The following is an 18751-nucleotide window of genomic DNA, read 5'->3' on the forward strand; positions in this document are numbered from 1 at the left end:
TCCTCTCACTAAAGACGGATGCTGATTAGTCAAAGAAAATGACTAATAATGATGCATAGGTGACAAATATTATGAGTGAATAATGGTACACAGCTGTGGACTCATGTATGAACAATGAGTACAATGAGCATTTGATTCAATTAAAGAATATAAATCGTGGGGCGCCTGCGTGGCTCAGTCGGTTGAGCGGCTGCCTTCGGCTCAGGTCATGATCCCAGGGTCCTGGGATCGAGCCCCGCATCGGGCTCCCTGCTCAGCGGAGAGCCTGCTTCTCCCTCTCCCTCTGCCTGCCACTCTGCCTACTTGAGCTCTCTCTCTATCTCTCTGTCAAATAAATAAATAAAATCTCAAAAAAAAAAAAAAGAATATAAATCCTACTGGGTCAAGGGTAATGGTTTCTCCAAATAGCCTAAAACATGTGACACATTCTATCAAAATTTAATCATCTGTATAACATAACCACTAGTTGAGTTCATTTGTACTGATTTTTCCTGGAACCCTTAGTACCATACAGAACCCACTACACGAGTTTACAAAAAAACCCACAGCTAATCTTCAAATAATGCCGAAAAGGGAAACCACTTTGGCACACATCCTTCCAATCTTTCTCTCCCTCTCCCACGTAATTCAATTCGTGAATACCTAGAGGGTTTAGAAAATTCACAGGTCTAGATGTCAAGGTAAACATGTCAATTTTTTAAAGATTTGTTTTATTTATTATTTTAGAGAGGGCGGGGGAGAGGCAAAGGGGGAGGGAGAGAGAATCTCCAGCAGATTCCACTCTGAGCACAGAGCCCAGCACGGGGCTCTATCTCATGACCCTGAGATCATGACCTGAGCCAAAATCAAGAGTCAGATGCTTAACTGGGCCACCCAGGCACCCAAAACATGTCAATTTAAAAATCTGAGACCCAGTCTTATAGTGAGAAGGGCCAGGAAAGTCCCACACTGAAAAATGTGACACTGCTGATTTCTGGAATTCTAGCACTGTTTTGTTTTTTGGTTTTTCTTTTTCTTGGTAAAATGTAATTCCCCTTTGTCTGGAATCTCTAATAATTAGGATCCTAACACATGCATATGCATCTGTTTATCAAATCACTGTTCTCACCAGAAGCTTCTGGACTTAGCCCCAGAAAGAGATGGACACTCATGTGAGAAAAAGAATATTTAGTGTCTTCCAAGTGCTGGAAATTATGTTAGGCAATTTAAATATCATTCATTCATCAAATATTTATTGAATACCTACTATATGTCAAACACTATTCTAGGCACTGTGGTTAAAGTCTGGGTCCTGCTCACACTCTAGCTTAAGGAGAGGAGAGGGAACGGGGAACAATAAATATACAAATAAACAAGAAAACTAATATAATGATAAAGCGCAATGTTGAGAAAAGAGAAGGATACAGAGGGTAACATGTTGGCTATTCTAGATCAAGTGATCATAGGTGATATTTAAACTGAGATATAAATGTTGAGAAACCAGCCATAGAAAGATTGGGGAGGGGACAAAGAGAACATTGCAGGGTGAACAGTTAGTCAAAAGACCAAAAGGAGCTTGATGTGCTGGAAGAATGAAAAGGAGGACAGTGGTCCTCAACAGGGACAGGTGAACAGTAGGGGAGTGACATCCAATTAATGCTTCTAAAAAGATGCTCTAGCTACTGTATGGGAAATGGAATAATAGGAGGCCACTGCAATTATCCAAGCACAAGATGGTGGCAGACTGACATAGGTGGAGGAGTGAAGGTAGAGAGAACACCTGGGATATACTTTGGGAGCCAAATTGACAAGATTTGCTGATGAGCTTTGGATGTGGGGCATGAAATTTGTAGGCCTGGGGCTTGGGCAACTGGGTGGATGGTGGTGCCATAGACAGAGATGGGGAGAGAATCAGGTTTGGCCCGGGGCGGGGTGGCGGAGAATCCGATTTTGCTTTGGAAACATGGAATTCGGAATGCCAATTAGATATCCATGTGGATTAGTAAGTCTTTTTTTGTTTCAAGATTTTTTAATTTTAATATTTCAAAAACACAAAATGTTTAAGAGCATGATTTTTTCTGTGCTTTCTTCCCCATTTTTCATTTCTACAGCTCCCATTTCTGAGCCTTTTCATGTTTCAAATTCCCCTCAAAACTTTCAACATTCTTAGAATTGGTCAATTTATCAACATTGCTTTGTAGTATTTCTCAATGATATTTTTGAGCCAGTATAAAAATCTCAAAGATATTTTTTGAGACAATGAGATCAACTCTACATTTTAATCTCACAGAGGTTAGTGTGGTTTGAATGCCATGCTAAGGAGACTGGAGTTCACTTTTTTTTTTTAAGATTTTATTTATTTATTTGACAGAGAGAGACACAGTGAGAGAGGGAACACAAGCAGGGGGAGTGGGAGAGGGAGAAGCAGGCTCCCCGCCAAGCAGGGAGCCCGACACGGGGCTCAATCCCAGGACCCTGGGATCATGACCTGAGCCAAAGGCAGACGCCCAACGACAGAGCCACCCAGGCGCCCGTGGAGTTCACTTTTAAAATCAGTGCAAATGAATGAGTTCTGGAATCTAATGTACAACATGGTGACTCCAGATAACAATACTTGCATTGTATACTTGAAGTTTGCTAAAAGGGTAGATCCTAACTGCTCACACACACACACCAAAACAAAGGTAACTAGGTGAGGTGGTGGACGTTAGTTAGCTTAAGTGTGGTGATTACTTCACAACGTATACCTATATCAAAACAGCAAATTGTACACCTTAAACATACACAATTCCTATTCGGCAATTATACTTCAACAAAGTTGGGGGAGTGGGAAAGTATATACAATGTTTTTAAAAGAATGGATTAGTGAATCTTGAGTGGTAGGAAAGGTCATGGCTGCAGGTCCTGGCATCTAGATGAAATGTAAAGCCATGAGACTGGTGGGGTCACGTAAGGAGAGGCTGTAAAGAGAAGAAAAGGAGTCCCCAGGCCCTGGAGAGACACCGACCTTTGTAGGTTGAGCAGAGAAGGAGTCTGAACTGAAGGCTTAGAATAAGTTACCAGCAAGAGTAGGAAAGTATAGTACAAGAGAGTGTACAACAATGGAAGCCATAAGGAGGTGTTCACGGAAGGAGGGGATGACCGACTGTGTCAAATGCCGCCGCAAAGTCAAGCACAGTCAGTCAGAGAAATGGCGGCTGCCGTAGTTGGCAACATGGCGTTCACTGAGAACTGACAAGAGAATCAGGACAGGACCCTAACTAGATCAGACAGGGGAAGAATTTGTGGTGATGAAGTATGTGTGGTCTTTTAAAAGGCTCCTCTGAGAAGGGGTGACTAGTAATGGGGAGACAACAGGAAGGGTCTGTGGAGACAAACAAGATATTCTACATTAGCTCATGACTGTAAGCTAATGAAAATGACCCAGAAAAGAGAGAGGGGTGCACTGAAGCAGGAAAGAAGGAGGGACACAGGATTAAGAATTACGTTCTTCACAACATGAGAACTAAAATAATTAAGTACAGCAATGAATTATAAACCACTGAAAAAAAGAGGAATTTAGGAGTCCATACCAATAATAAATACATGAATAAAAAAATAAATGGGGAAGGAGGAAGAGGTCTTGGTGAGGGCCAACTGGCAAATGTAGAGGGAATATCAGAGTTGGAAACTCATTATTTTCAGCCATCATATTAAGGACTGGATCAGGCAAAAATCACCACTGAATGCAAAATCTGGAGAGAAACACTGATGAGGAGTAGGCTATCTGTGTCTTCCCGCAGATGACTCACTAGGATGGAAGAAACCAGTAACCACACACTGGAGAAATTAGACAACACCTGGACCAGGTGATCAAAATTAACATCGTCAACAAGAAGAGATGGACATCCGTGTGGAGGCCACTTTTAGGCAAAGAGGCTTGAGCAATGGGACGCAGACCGGGCCTCACTGACGCCCTGGCTGAGCCCATCAGGCCACCCACCTCAAAATAGCCCTAGGCCCTAACTAACCAATGGGCTACTTACAACTAGGCACAGTTCCCAGAAAAGGGGAAGGTTCCATATGTCGCCCTACCTCCCCATCTTCCCCCTTTAAAAACAGCCCCACCCACTGCCTCACTGCAGACAACCTCTCCTCTGCAGTCCTGCCCGCAGCTCCCCCGCTGTAGCCAATAAACTTCGATCTCCTTTGTTCTGCCTCAGGTGAATCCTTTCACCTGCGCCCTTGGCCTCCACCCGATTGTTGCCCCACATTTGCGGGCCCCCATCCGATCATGACACCCCATTTAGGCACCACAATCTGGGCATCGTGGGCCTCCAGATGTGATACCCTGAGGACACAACATCATCTACGCAGTATTGTGGCCCAAAATGCATAATCTGTATCTAATCACACGAAACATCAAACAAACCCAAAATGATGACTGTTCTCTTAAAAAGAGAGGGAGATGGTCTGTATGCATCCTAAATGCTGAAGGGGAGAAGCATTTGCCACCCCAAAATATGCCTCTTTGGCCTAAGGATTATTTTAAACTGATTATTTCTAAGAAAAGCACACACAAGAGAAGCTCTGAAAACTCTTAGACATTACCCTTTTGTAAGAGACATTTACATGAATAAGGAAAATCTCCATCTGTGAGGGTGTCCTCCTCTCTTTACCAGGAAGAAGGGGATGACTCTAAATCTCTAGAATCTCTGGTCAGTAGAGAAGGCAGGACTTAAATCTGCATCACAGCCCTACCCGTATTTACTGTGCTTGGCCTGGTCACCTCCCATAACCGCCTCTCCACCCTCTGCCCCCAAATTTTCTTTGGGCCTTAGCTGGAGATGGTGCGTAAGGTGGTGACTTAGGCCATTTCGCAGAGTTACTCAGTTGTCCTGGGTGCACATGTCATTCAAGTTCTTTGTTTTTCTCTTGTTAATCTGTCTTGTATCACAGGGGGGTCTGTAGAGGGAAAATTACGTTTCCTTCCCCACACTGCCAATGTCATAAAAGACAAAGAAAGGGTGTGGAATGTTCCAGACGAAAAGAGGCTAAGAGACCGAGACCACTAAATGCCAACACCCCTAGAGCAAATCCTGTGCCAGAAGGAAAAAATGCTGTAAAGGATGTTATCACGTCTATTGTCTAACTTGGAAGACTAATAGCAGATTAGGTAAACAAACAAACAGACAAAAACAAATAGCAGATTAGGTAACAGTATAATATCGATGTTAAATTTACCAAAGTCACCAACAGCGCTGTGGTTATGTAAGAAAATATTCTTATTCTTAGGAAACCCATACTGAAGTGCTTACAAGTAAAGGCCATGCTGCATGTAACATCCTCAGATGGCTCAGACCAGGCATGTGTGTGCGCAAGGGTGCAGGGGAGAAAGCAAATGGGGTAAAACGCTAACAATAGAGGAATCTGGACAAAGGGTGTATGGGTGTTCTCTGTAAAATTTTTATTTTTGCAACTTACTTACAAGGTTCGAAATTATTTCCAAATTCAAGCTTTGATTTGTTTTAAGTAGGCTCCACACTCAACGTGGGGCTTGAACTCATGACCCTGAGATTAAGAGTGGGGTGCTCTACCAACTGAGCCAGCCAGGCACCCCTCCACATAAAAAGCTTTCAAAAAGGTGGCGGGGGAAGAATATGTCCTTGAGAAGGTAAAGAGGATAAGAGGTCCAGAGCCCAGAAAAAAGCAGCCGGTCTTTGACACACCGGAATTGTTTCATTCAGTTTCACAGCACCAGTGGGGAGCACCATGAATATTTAGTATTTGTTTGTTTGGGGTTTTTTTTAAAGATTTTATTTATTTATTTGACACAGAGAGAGAGAGCGAGAGCAGGAACACAAGCAGGGGGAGTGGTAGAGGGAGAAGCAGGCTTCCCGCGGAGCAGGGACCCCGATGTGGGGCTCGATCCCAGGACCCTGGGATCATGACCTGAGCCAAAGGCAGACGCTTAACCCACTGAGCCACCCAGGCATCCCAAATATTTAGTATTTGTACGAATGTGGGCATGTTGGGAGTTTGGGCGCCGAGGATCTAAGGAGGCTGCAGTCTAATGAGCCAGTCAGCAGCTGATGTAGGAGGACTGACAAAATAAAACGTGCCAAACAGTTGTTTTGGAGAAGAGAAAAGGAAACCTACCCTCCAAGCACAGTAGGCTTGCTGGGCAATGCTGAAAGTCCACTCGAGGTTTACCAAGGTCAGGACCTGCACCTAGATGTCCGTATTTATTCTGAAAACTCCCCAGGTGGTTTGAGTGGGCAGCCAGCTTTCGGAACTACTGTGCTAAGGCAGGATTTCTCAAGCCCAACACTATGGGCTTTTGAGCCAGATCATGCTTGGTCGGGGAGTCAGGAGGGGTGGGGGTTTTGTGCATTACAGGATGTTTAGCAACGTCCCTGGTCTCTACCCACTAGATGTCAGTAGCACCCCAACCTCTACCAGTCAGGACAACCAAAAATGTCTCCAAACATTGCTGAATCAATGTCTCCAGGGGGGCAAAATCGGCCCTGGTTGAGAACCACTCTTTAAGGGAATAAAGGCCATAAACATGACGTGTTGATAAAGGTTAGGAACTGTGTATGCTCCTTGTTGCCACGAGCACTGTGTAGGCTCTGGAATCACATGGTCTGTATTCAAACCCTAGATCCATTAGTTATGTTTCGTATGACCTTGGCCAAGTTACTTAACCTCTTGTGCCTCAGTTTCCTCATCTGTAAAATGATAGTAGCATTTGCCTCTAGAAGTTGGAAGGATTAAATGAGTGACTATATGTAAAGTAGTGAGACCAGTGCCTGCTCATATTAGCTATTGGCTATCATTATTACCATCACAGAATCAGAAATGGAGTAGATACCAGATGTCTGTTGATTAATGAACTGCTTACATTAAAATATACTCCATCTTTAACCAATAGAAAGTTCCACACTAAAACAGAACAGAACAGAAAGGCAGAGTACATTGGACTTCTCTTAGGATTAGTGGCCTGATTTCTTCTAGATTCCAGGCACACTCATTCATCCGGTTGATGAATATTTATTGAGCACCTACTATGTCCCCCTGTTCTAGGTCCTGAGAACACAACACTGAGCAAGATACACAAAGTCCTCACTCTCTGGGAACTTATATTCTAGCAGGGAAAAGAAGACAAGGAATCAGTAAACAAATAATTAAATGATACAATTGCAGATAACAGTTGTTATGAAGAAAACAAAAGCAGAATGTGGGGACGGCAATTCACAGCGGTTAGTAGGGAATGTTGTGTTGGAACATCGGTCAGAGAAGGCGCAGAAGGCACGAATGAAACAAGGCAACAAGCTACGTGAACATCTAGCTGATGAAATGCTGCTGTGTTTGGGGAAGTGTGAGAATAGGGGTAAAGGACGTATAGGGCCTCAGAGGCTACAGTGAGGAACTGGGGTCTTATTCGAAGTGTGGGAGAGGTTATTAGAGGGTTTTGAGCAGTGGGTTTACAAGACTGAATTTACAAGCTGTTCTGAGGGGTCAAGGGTGGATGCTGGTTTAGAGGCTACACAGTAATTCAAGAGACAAACGTCTTACTTTGCAGCATAGCAGGATCGGATATAAAATGAATCTGTCTAGGACACAGTTCAGCAGTCTGGGGGCTTAGAAACTAAAGGGATGGTTTTATAAAACAGTTTTTTGAAAGAGTGGTCGAATCCATTTATAGGGCAAGGATCATTTTTTTTTTTTTAAAGATTTTATTTATTTATTTGACAGAGAGAGACACAGTGAGAGAAGAGCACAGGCAGGGGGAGTGGAGGGGGGAGAGGCAGGCTTCCCACTGAGCGGGGAGCCCAATGCGGGGCTCGATCCCAGAACGCTGGGATCATGACCTGAGCCGAAGGCAGGCGCCCAACGACTGAGCCACCCAGGCGCCCCAAGGATCATCATTTTTAAATGAAATAGAACAGATGGAAGAAAACTGAAAATATCAGAATACACTGCACAAAGGCAAAATGCATAAGACTTTGTGAGATTCTATTTCAATCATATACAAGTAGGTTCAGACTAGGCTGAGATATAAAATATACTTCTCACTATGGATGGCGGGCAGGAAGTTTGAAAACACTACCAAAAGCTCCCTTATTTATTCATAAGTAGGTTATATAATCTGTCCCTTTATTTTCTCCCTTTCTTGCTGTATCTGGCATCCTCCCAAATGAGGACATTATAAAAAGCTCCAAAGGTAGTATCTTCATAGTCTAAATAAAACAATTGACTTACATTACACTTTACCTTCTCCTCCAGGGAGATCAAAATATGACCCTCCATAGAAGCTGGGAAGAGTGACTCACCTCTAAACTGTTAGGCTTTTTCAATGGAAAAAAATAATCTAAGCAAAACACAAAATTTTAAAATCAAACTTCAGACGTTCAGAAGCTCCAAATGCAAAAAAACTTCCTGAAGGCTGTAAAAATAAAGACCAGAACTCTACCGCAAGCATAGTACCTAGTAGTAAAGTGTTAGAATCATTCCCACCCAAATCAGATACTCCTCAACAGTGCCCTGGAGGGAAGCCTAGCCACTAAGGCAAGCAATTAAAATGGGGCGGGGGGGGGGAATGGAGGGTGGGGAGAGGAAATCCCTATATTGTTTCATTTCCAGAGAGTTTGACTGTCTACCTTAAAAATCCAAGAAAACTGACTGGAAGAAATTTGAACTAATAAAAGTTCAGTAACATGGCTTGAATATGATAGACCTACAAAAAAATAAATAACCTTCTATGCAAGGTTCTTTCAAATTATAAATGAAATGGCAATAAATGATACAATTTTTTAAAGCAATAAAAATTATACCCACAAAACAATCTAGGAATTCACCTAACAAGAATGTCTAAGACCTACATGTAGTATAGACAAAAGGACAGACATACAGATCAATGGAACAGAACAGAGGTCAAAAATAAACCCACACAGGGGCGCCTGGGTGGCTCAGTCAGTTAAGCATCCAACTCTTGATTTTGGCTCAGGTCATGATCTCAGGGTTGTGAGATCTGAGCCCCGTGTCAGGCTGCACTGGGCGTGGAGCCTGCTTAAGACCTCTCTCTCTCTCTCTCTCTCCCTCTACCCCTCTCCAGCATATCCCCATCTCTAAAATAAATACATAAATAATAAACAAACCCACACATACACGGTCAATTAATTTTTGAGAAAGGGGCCAAGGGGATACAAGAAAGGAAATACAGTCTTTTCAACAAATGGTTTTGCAACAACTGGCTATCTATAGGAACAAAAGTGAATCTTGACCCATACAAAAGTTAACCAAAATGAAGCCATAAACCTACATATAAATGACAAAACTATAAAATGTCCAGAAGAAAGCACAGGGAAAAAATCCTGGTAAACATGAGGTAGACAAAGATTTATCAGACAAGTTACTAAAACTGCTATCTATAGAAGGAACAAAACCTGATAAATTAGACCTTATCAAAATTGAGAACTTCTGCTCTTCAAAAAAAATCATTAATTCCACTTTCACGATGTGTAAGTCAAATAAAATAGTCAAACTCATAGAAACAAAGAGTAGAATGGTGGTTGTCAGGGGCTGGGGGAGGGGGAAGTGGGGAGTTGGCGTTCAATGGGCATAAAGCTTCAGTTGTGCACAATGAATCCGTTCTAGAGATCGGCTGTTCAACATGGCGCCTATAGTTAACAGTACTCTACTGTACACTTAAAAATTTAAGAGTGTAGATCTCAAGTGTTCTCACATCACAAAAAGAAAATAAAACGAAAAGGCAAGCCACAGACTAAAAGAAAATATTTGCGATAGATATCTGACCTGTATCCAGATACAGATATACACAGAATTCTCATGATTCAAGAAGACAGACAATACAATTTAGAAAAACAGACATTTCATAAAAGACATACAAATGACCAAAAAGCACATGAAAAGATGCTCAACATCACTAGTCATCAGGGAAGTGCAAACTAAAACCACAAAGAACTGCCATGACAAACCCACTGGAATGGCTAAGATAAAATCAACTGCCAATACCAAGTGCTGACAGCGAGCATGCCTTGCAGCTGGACCTCTCATACATTGCCAGTGGCAGTGCGCTGGGGTGTGGCTGCTTGGGAAAAGTCTGGCCATTTCTTATAAAGTTAAATTTACCATACCATCCACCAGCAAACCTATTTGGAGGTACTTACGTGAGTGGAATCAAAGTGTATGTTCATACAGGAAGCTGTCTGTGAACGTTCACATTGGCCCTATCCATAACCACTGAAAGTCAGTGAATGGATAAACTGTGGAATAATACTCAGCAATAAAAAGGAACAGATGATTGATTCACAGGACACTGAGAAATCTCAAATGCATTATGCGAGGTGAAAGAAGCCAGACTCAGAAGGCTACATCATGCATGAATCCATTCCCAGGGCATTCTGGAAAAGATAAACTTACAGCAACAAAAAACAAATCAATGGTTGCCAGGGGCTGAGAGTGGTGGAGGAGGTTGACTACAAAGGGTCAATAAGGAATTTTCTGGAGTGACAGAATTCTTCTCTATCTTGCTATGGTGCTCATTAGATGACTATATGCATCTGTCAAAATTTATAAAACTATACATAAAGAAGGTGGATGTTATTATACATAAATTATAGCTCAATTTCAAAAACATGGAGTCAACTCAAGAATTAATTAAGTAGATTTACAAAATGGAACAGTGTTCACAGAATCTTATTTGATTGAGAGGATTTATTTCATGGTAACTTTTACCAAATGTTTAGCCCATTTCTTAACTTCTAGTACCCCCACCTCATACCATGTTCCCAGAATAAGTTCCATGTGGATTAAAGACCCACATATTGTAAAAACCATAAACATTTTAAAAGAATTTTTTGCCCTGTCTTGGGGTAGGGAAGGCCTTTCTCAGCAAGGCATCAAAACCAGCTCCTAGGTTTTAACTAAAGGCAGAACCTCATTTCTATCTTCCAAATTATTAACATCACAGAAACACATTCTCTGCCCCCCACTCACCATTTTTTTTTTCTTTTAACGGTTCTCTTCCCAGTTTGTAGTGAGTATTTGAAAGGGACTTGGCACTCTCAGGCAACAAAATGGAAAATGTGTTTGTCAGTTTCTCATGAGCAGTGAAAGCACCAGGAACCTACATAGTGATGTCCCCCTCTGAGACCAAAATCTATATAGTGATGTCCCCCCTCCAAGTCCCAAACCAGACTCAGCCACACCACAACCACACCAGAGTCCCTGGAACGAACACGTAGGCCACCCAAAAGCAGCTTAACTGGCTCCCTAACACCTGAGCAAACTCACTTTGCCATTTCTGGAAGGCTGTTCATGGTACCAAAAACACAGCAGCTCTCCTTTCCCTGCCAAACCTGCCAATGAAATTCCACTTCTCAGACGTTTTCTCCCTCTGCTGAACAAAATCATCTCCATAATTAAAGTTCAACTTCTTTTTCTTTTCTGTGTTTCCAACCATTTTTTTTGCTAGAAAAATCACACACACCTGGAGTCTGCGGGCAAGAATTATTCACACGGAAATCACCCTGCATTTCTTCAGTGTTTTTCAATAGCAAAATCTGCTCTATCCCCCTTTTAAGGAAAGTCACCTTGCAGGGATGTGGAAATGATAAAAGCGATGGGAATCCAATCAGGGATTGGCATCGCGCTGAGGCCCTGTAAAACAATACCGCTGAACAGCTACACAATTTGGCTACTTTTTGTTTTCCAGATTTGCATTTGAGCTGTAAAAGCAGCCAAACCAGGCAATGTCCAGCTCCTTTCAGATCTTAACTAAGCAAAACTTTGAGACACTAAACAGGCCTCCCCAAATCCTTTGGGAATAACACATATATTGTCACTTCGTTTACAAATATACAATACAAATACAATATTATGATGTCAAACTTAACTGTATTGCCTATTAATAAGTAAGTTCTTAATAAATTGTTAATTATTAATATTAATAGAGCAATAAATATTGGCATACCACCTATAACTGAGGTTACACTCACAGGCTTATCTCTTAAAATAGCCAAAGAGAAGCCAAGAAAGAACGGAGGAACTGCAACATCTAGCTAGACTTTGGCTTAATAAACCCTCACTCTCCATCACCCACCAGCTCCTAACCCTGATCAAAGAAATGGGTCCTTTTTCTGCCGATGGGGACTATTAGACAGGATCGGCTACATAATTTGTGAGCCCTAGTACAGAATGAAAATGCGAAGCCCCTTGTTCAAAAATCACTAAGAATTTCAACAGCGACAGCAAAGCATGAAAACCAAATACAAGTTGCATGCCCACGAAGCCGGCTCGACCAACAGATAATGTATTTGGCTAATAAGCTAGTAAGAAAAGGAAAGCATTTCGCTTCTGAATGAGTAGCAATCATTTTCATGTGTGTGTTTGGGGTGGAGCTGGGACTGTAAAGTCTTAGGACCTCTCCTCCCAGTCTCTCACTTTGCCTTAGGTTTTCAGCCTGTTGGACAGAAAGTACTTCTGCAGTGTCTACCATACAAAATGTGGTCCATGGAGCCGCAGCATCAGCATCACGTGGGGGCTTGTTAGAAACGCAGACTGTCGGGCCCCACCCCAGACCTACTGAATCAGAATCTGCATTTTACCAAGATTCCCAGGGCATTCGTGTGGAGAGTACAAACTAAGAGCTGTCACTATCCAGGCAGCCACGGAAAACCTGTGCCGCCTGCCTCATCTGACTGTGGCAAAGCCCGTCGGCTCGCCTCCTCACCTTATACATAGTTCCGGAGCCTCGAAAGGGCAAGTCCCAGTCAGAAAGCTCTCACCCGAGACCTCCAGCCTCCTCCTTCCCCCCCATGCCCACCCCCAGGCTTCGAGCTGCCGCTCCATCCCGCCGCGCCCCCCGCCACCTGTTCTGGGTCGCGCCAGACAGCGCCGCGCCGAGCCGAGCCGTCGGGGGCCCGGGGCGCGTTCGCGCTCCGCCAGCTCCGCCGCACCCCCCGCCCGGAGCGGTAAACTGAGTCCCCCAAGGGTCTGGTCTCGAAGACCGCCCGCGCTAACAAGATTCATGGGTCCGTTTCCCGGAGGGGCGGGGAGAGTTTGAGTCCGTTTGAAGCTTTAAGATACACACGCCGTCACCCCCCCACCCCTCGGAGAACGCGTCGCCGGAGCCCCCTGTCCCGTGGCGCGCACTCTCCCACTGCCGGGGTGCCGGCCCCCGGAGCTCGGCCCCTCTGCCTCTGCCTTTCAGGGCGGCCCCGGGCTCCGACTCAAAGCCGCAGCCGGGCGGAGGGAGCGTTCGCCCCGCTGTCCCGTCGCCCTCCAGGTCCAGGCGCTCCGCCCGAGCCGCCCGCGCCCGTCGTCAGCTCCCGGGCTGGGTCTCAGGAGCCCGAGAGAACAGACTCATCCCTGCGCCGCGCGCTTACCTGCCTATCCCGGCAGACGGGCTGGCTGCTGGCGCCCTCCGGCCCTCCTTCTCCCCTCTCCCTCCGGCCGCGTCCCTCCCCCTTCCCGCGGGCTGGGCGCCGCCCCCGCCGCTCCGGGACCGCTCGCCCGCCTGCTCTCCAGCTGCCCAGCGCGGCGTGGCGCGTCCGGCGCTCGGCGGCGGCTCGGCTGGGCGCGGAGGCTGGACGCGGAGGTGGGGAGCGGGCGGGGCGCCGAGGGAGGAGGGCGGGAGCGAGTGGTGCGGCCGGCCGAAGCCCGGCGGGGAGCTCCGGGCAGGGGGGCGGGGAGAGAATCGCGGCCCGCGGGCTGGGCAGCCCACCCCACCCCTGCAGAGGCCCCCGCGGGGCCTCTGGACTGCCTGGACCGCGCGACCCTCGGATGCCGGGCGCCTCCTCCGGCGCGCTCCTTGGAGACCCCCAACCTCCAAACCCATCCTCTCACCTTTAGGGGTCGCCCTGGTACCCAAATGCCTGTTTCACGGTTTTCAGCACCGTGCACTGTGATGAGTGGGAACCCCGAGGTCGCCCCCTCTGCCACAGTATTCTCAATGCAGAGATCATATGTCAGACCACTGGAGGGGGATTTGGAGAGACCGAAGGAAGAAAATGTTCTGGGAAAGGTTTTAGCTCCACGGTTATTTGGTGAAGAACAGGTTACACCGGATACCTAAAAACTGGGATCCCCAGCACTCTGCTTGCTGAGTGTGTGTGTTGGGGAATGGGGGGGAATATATGGAGTGAGTTGTCTCTGGTCCCTTCTGTCTTATCTGTTAGCATCTCCTCCCCGTGCACGTTCACAAAATAAGAACTAGATCTGGAAAGGACTTACAGATCACCTAACCAGCTTGTCAAAATACCCCATGTTACAGATGGGAAAATGGAGGCCTGGGGGCCTTGACCCGGTTCTACAATTCTAATTACTTGTAGAGACGAGGGGGGAAAAATAAGCACTCTGAATTCCCTCTCTGGCTCTTTTTACTGCTGCCCATCTATTCTCTTCAACCCTACCTTTTATAGTCAAATAGCTTCTATATTTGCAAAATGCTTTATGACTTTAAAGGCGCCATTCTCTTTTGTTAAAACCTGCAGGAGAATATTCCATTGTTCTTTACCACCAAAACAGGATTCTAGATTCTGAATTGCATTCACAGCTCTGGAGAAGGTGTTTATAAAATGCAGGTCTGTAGAGCACATCCTGGCTGACTCTGCCCTATTAGACACAACCCTGGGGGTAAGATGTACTCAGCTTTGCAGGAGGGGTTGAATTTGTTTTGCAAACGCCAACTTATTAACACTCACAACATTCTAGCTGGATAAATGAATGAAAAGTGTTTTCAGAGAGACTTTTGACTGGCTGGATTAAGGGAGAGTGGAGGTCAGGAAGTTCATCCAGGCTACATAAGTTGGAGGCAGAATTATGATAAGGGGGAAAACAGTATATTTTAATAAACAGGTTTAATGATACTCCAAAGGATTAAATTGTTTCTGTTTGCATTAACTTAACACTTGTGTATCTTCAACTTACTAGAAAGTAGACTTCATATTGTATAGAGCCACCAAAAATCTCACACCCTGCTATTTGGCAGAATCTATTGAAACTGAGCGTACAACTACCCCACGTCCGGCAATTGCCCTTCTAGGTGTATACCCAACAGAAAGGAGTGCATATGTTTACCAAAGGGTATGAACGAGAGTGTTCATAGCAGTGTCTTTCTAATAGCCCTAGACTGAAAGCTACTCAAATGTCCATGGGCACTAGAATGGATTGAAAACATTGCGGTGGTATAGTCACAAAATGGAATACCAAACAGCGAGGAGAAAGCATGAAATCAGACGTGAAAGCATACATACAATGTGATTCCCTTTATGCAAAGTGTAAAACAGGCAAAACCAACATTCAGGTTAGTGGTCGTTGCAAAGTTGGTGACTGGAGGGAGTTACAAGGGGGATAAGAAGGTGATGTCTTGGGCGCCTGGGTGGCTCAGTTGGTTGGGCGACTGCCTTCGGCTCAGGTCATGATCCTGGAGTCCCGGGATGGAGTCCCGCATCGGGCTCCCTGCTCAGCAGGGGGTCTGCTCCTCCCTCTGACCCTCTTCCCTCTCGTGCTCTCTGTCTCTCATTCTCTCTCTCAAATAAATAAATAAAATCTTTAAAAAAAAAAAAAAAAGAAGGTGATGTCTTGTTTCGTTATCTGGGTGCTACTTACATGGATGTATTAGGTTTGTGAAAATTCATTGAGCTGCTCACCTATGATATGTGCACTTTCCCTATGCATGTTTTACTTCAAGAAAGGAGTTAAAGTCTGTATACCTCATATTAAAAGTTGCTTGAATTCCTAAAGTAAGTGTGATGCCAGAATAAATATGCTTTTCCTTTAAACAAACTTGCTGTTAAAAAAAAAAAAAAAGACACTCGGGGCGCCTGGGTGGCTCAGTTGTTAAGCGTCTGCCTTCAGCTTAGGTCATGATCCCAGGGTTCTGGGATCAAGCCCCGCATCGGGCTCCCTGCTCCGCGGGAAGCCTGCTTCTCCCTCTCCCACTCCCCCTGCTTGTGTTCCTGCTCTTACTGTCTCTCTCTGTCAAATAAATAAATAAATAAATAAATAAATAAAATCTTAAAAAAAAAAGACACTCGAAAGAAATATGTCTAAAACACAAAAATGAAAAAAATAAATAAATAAAACACAAAAATTAGAGACTCCTTTGCCTATAATTAAATTTCAGATTTTGATGCACTTCCAGCCAAACTTCCATTCCCCTTGGCACATACAGTCAGGTCAACATAACTCTGCCATCCTGACCAAAGGAAGAGGAAAGAGGCTGGGACCAAAGAGGTGGCCAGCACTCCAGCCAAGGGGCCCTCTGCCTTTTCCGTGAGAGGGGCCCTGGTCACACACCTCCACAGGCACAGTCTAGTGATATGGAGGAAGGCTCTGGTGCTCGTGATCTGCAGTTCAATCTTAAATCTACAGGAGCACAGCCCAGAGACTGCTGTCCCAGCAACTGGAGAGTGGGCGATTTAGATCTTGCCCCACAGGGTATGTGAGCCAGTGGGGATAGAGTTTGATCCCCAGCATCAGTCGGTGAGGAAACATGGCAGAGACTTGAGTAAGCAGGCAGAAGGCCTTGTTCTCCTCACCCCCTCCCTCTGGTGGATCCCTGAGTGTGGGCTCTCAGCAGAGGGAGGTGGCAGAAAAGGACACCTCACCAGTGCCCAAGGCCCAGCTCTCTCCTTAGAATTTCAAATGCAACTTTACCTGGGACCAAATAGTCTGCAAAGATACCACGCAATGGTCTCTAACAGATTTATTATTTTCCAAGGGAAATGAGCACAAGAAAACATGGGACTTGGGAGTAAGTCAAGATGGTGGGATGAGAAACCATAATGACGATGGTGGCCCTGATGGTGATGAACATTATACTTGCTACATGCCAGGCGTGTTAGGGTTCTTCCCTAGTTTATACTTTGGTACCAAATCTACATGGCAACCCACTGAGGATTGTCCAGCTGAGGAAACTGAGGCACAGAGAGATTGAGTAGCCTGTCCCAAGATCCACAGGTAGCAAGTGGTAGAGCCAGGAGTGGAATCAGTCAGAGTGTGACCCTTTTTTTTTTTTTTAAAGATTTTATTTATTTATTTGACAGAGAGAGAGCGACAGCAGGAACATAAGCAGGGGGAGTGGGAGAGGGAGAAGCAGGCTTCCCACTGAGCGGGGAGCCCGATGCGGGGCTCGATCCCAGGACCCTGGGATCATGACCTGAGCCGAAGGCAGACGCTTAACGACTGAGCTACCCAGGCGCCCCCAGAGTGTGACTCTTAAGCTGTCTGAAGGCCCGGTATGAAAGGTACAATGTTGGGGTGGCAAAGCACTAGATAGAGAGTCAGGAAATGAGACTACACTGAGTCTGGGTCTCAGTTTCCCCATTTGTAAAATACATAGAGGGTGACAAGATCAATCTAAACTCTAGTGGTAGTATCAAGGGTTGCTTTGGGGTATTTTGGGTCCCTCATAATCCCATCAATATTCGAATACCCCAAATAAGAGGCATCTAACAAAACCAATGTACTATACGAGCAGAACATGAGAAGTTCCCTAGCCAACATGGCCCCCACTTCCCACACAATTATCACCTGATTACCAGGACTGAATTTCTCCTTTCTAGTAAATCTAGAGCGACCACTGCTCAGAAGTCCTTTCTGGCTTAAGTCATTCATCCATTCAACAACAAACATTTATCTTATGCCTACAGTATCAGCAAGGATAGCCTAGGTTATGTTGCAGTAACAAACAACTCAAAATCTCTATCGTTCACACAACAAAGGTTTATGTCTTACTCATGCTATGCGTGCATTATAAATTAGGGAGAGCTCTACTTACCACAGTCACTCAGGGACCCAGGCCGACGGAGTAGCCACCTTCTCAAATGTTGCTGGTTGCTCAGCTAGAAGGAAAAGAGAGCTCTGGACCACAAGCATTTAAATGCTTCAGCCCAGACTTGATGTGCAACGCTTCTGCTCCCAACTCATCCGTTGGAACTGTTCTCAGAGTTGCCCCCAGGCACAGAAGGCCAGGCAATGTAGTCCTATAAGGACCCAGGAAGTGAAGAGGTAGAAATACTACCATACCTACTATGGCTGACCCCTGGGCAGATGAAGATGAGCAAGAGGTGATCCCAGCCCCCTAGGCACTCACAATCAAACCAGAGAAGCCTCTGGCCACACCATTCCATCCCCTGCGGTGTAGGCTTTGGTGGATCTAGGTGAAAAACCAATCACTGCCGATGTGAGTGATGTCACCATGTGATACAGCAAAATTTTTCTCTAGAACATTGCGTTAGTTGTAATGATGGTGAACTGATTGCACAATGCAAGAGATAAATAAATCACACATTCTCGTGGAAGGCAAAAGGCTCTCTCCTGTGAAAATACTGAATGAAGACAGTTGGACATGTTGTCATTCTGTTCAATGAAAGTTACAAATAGCAGTTTAATGAAAAATGAAACCAGACTTTGGCCTCTAGCAAGATGAGGATGGTGGGACCAGCCCTTTCTGAGAATGTGTCCCAACTTGGGAAGAGCTGAGCATGGCCTCATGCCAACACAAATAATCCCAGAATCAAGAGGAAACTAAATGCATCCCAGTAGATCTGCACACTGGCATTAGCTTGTGCAACTCACCACCACCCTGCCTACCATAAGCAATCTGGGGCCTTGGGGTAGAAACTGGGGGGAGGAAGATGAGCCCATATCTTCAAAAGTGACACAGGGAACAAGTTTCTGGACAAGGCCACACTCAGCTCAGTCGTAATTGAAGTTCTCTGAACAGAGATGGCCCTGTTTGTTTCTTAGAAGAACCCATGAA

The 18751-nt window shown here is 45.1% G+C and overlaps 1 protein-coding gene across 13 annotated transcripts in view; it reads right to left on the reverse strand.

The window, feature by feature from the left end:
• ADGRG2 (adhesion G protein-coupled receptor G2) overlaps positions 1-18135 on the reverse strand; it is a 131094-nt gene extending 112959 nt beyond the window's left edge. For 7 of the 13 annotated variants that reach the window (XM_054507454.2, XM_045875651.3, XM_045875624.3 and 4 more), the window contains exon 1: positions 13371-13518. The gene's annotated coding sequence lies outside the window, so the exon portion shown is untranslated. Of the gene's footprint in view, positions 1-13370; positions 13519-17767; positions 17832-18015 lie in introns of those variants that run through there. The other 6 variants (XM_064573847.1, XM_064573845.1, XM_064573843.1 and 3 more) reach the window with 3 other exon arrangements.
• Positions 18136-18751: the final 616 nt, after the last annotated feature.

Source organism: Mirounga angustirostris, unplaced genomic scaffold, assembly GCF_029215605.1.
Source record: "Mirounga angustirostris isolate CCGP_5_RB_7025 unplaced genomic scaffold, mMirAng1.0.hap1 SCAF_11, whole genome shotgun sequence".
Lineage (NCBI taxonomy): Eukaryota > Metazoa > Chordata > Mammalia > Carnivora > Phocidae > Mirounga > Mirounga angustirostris.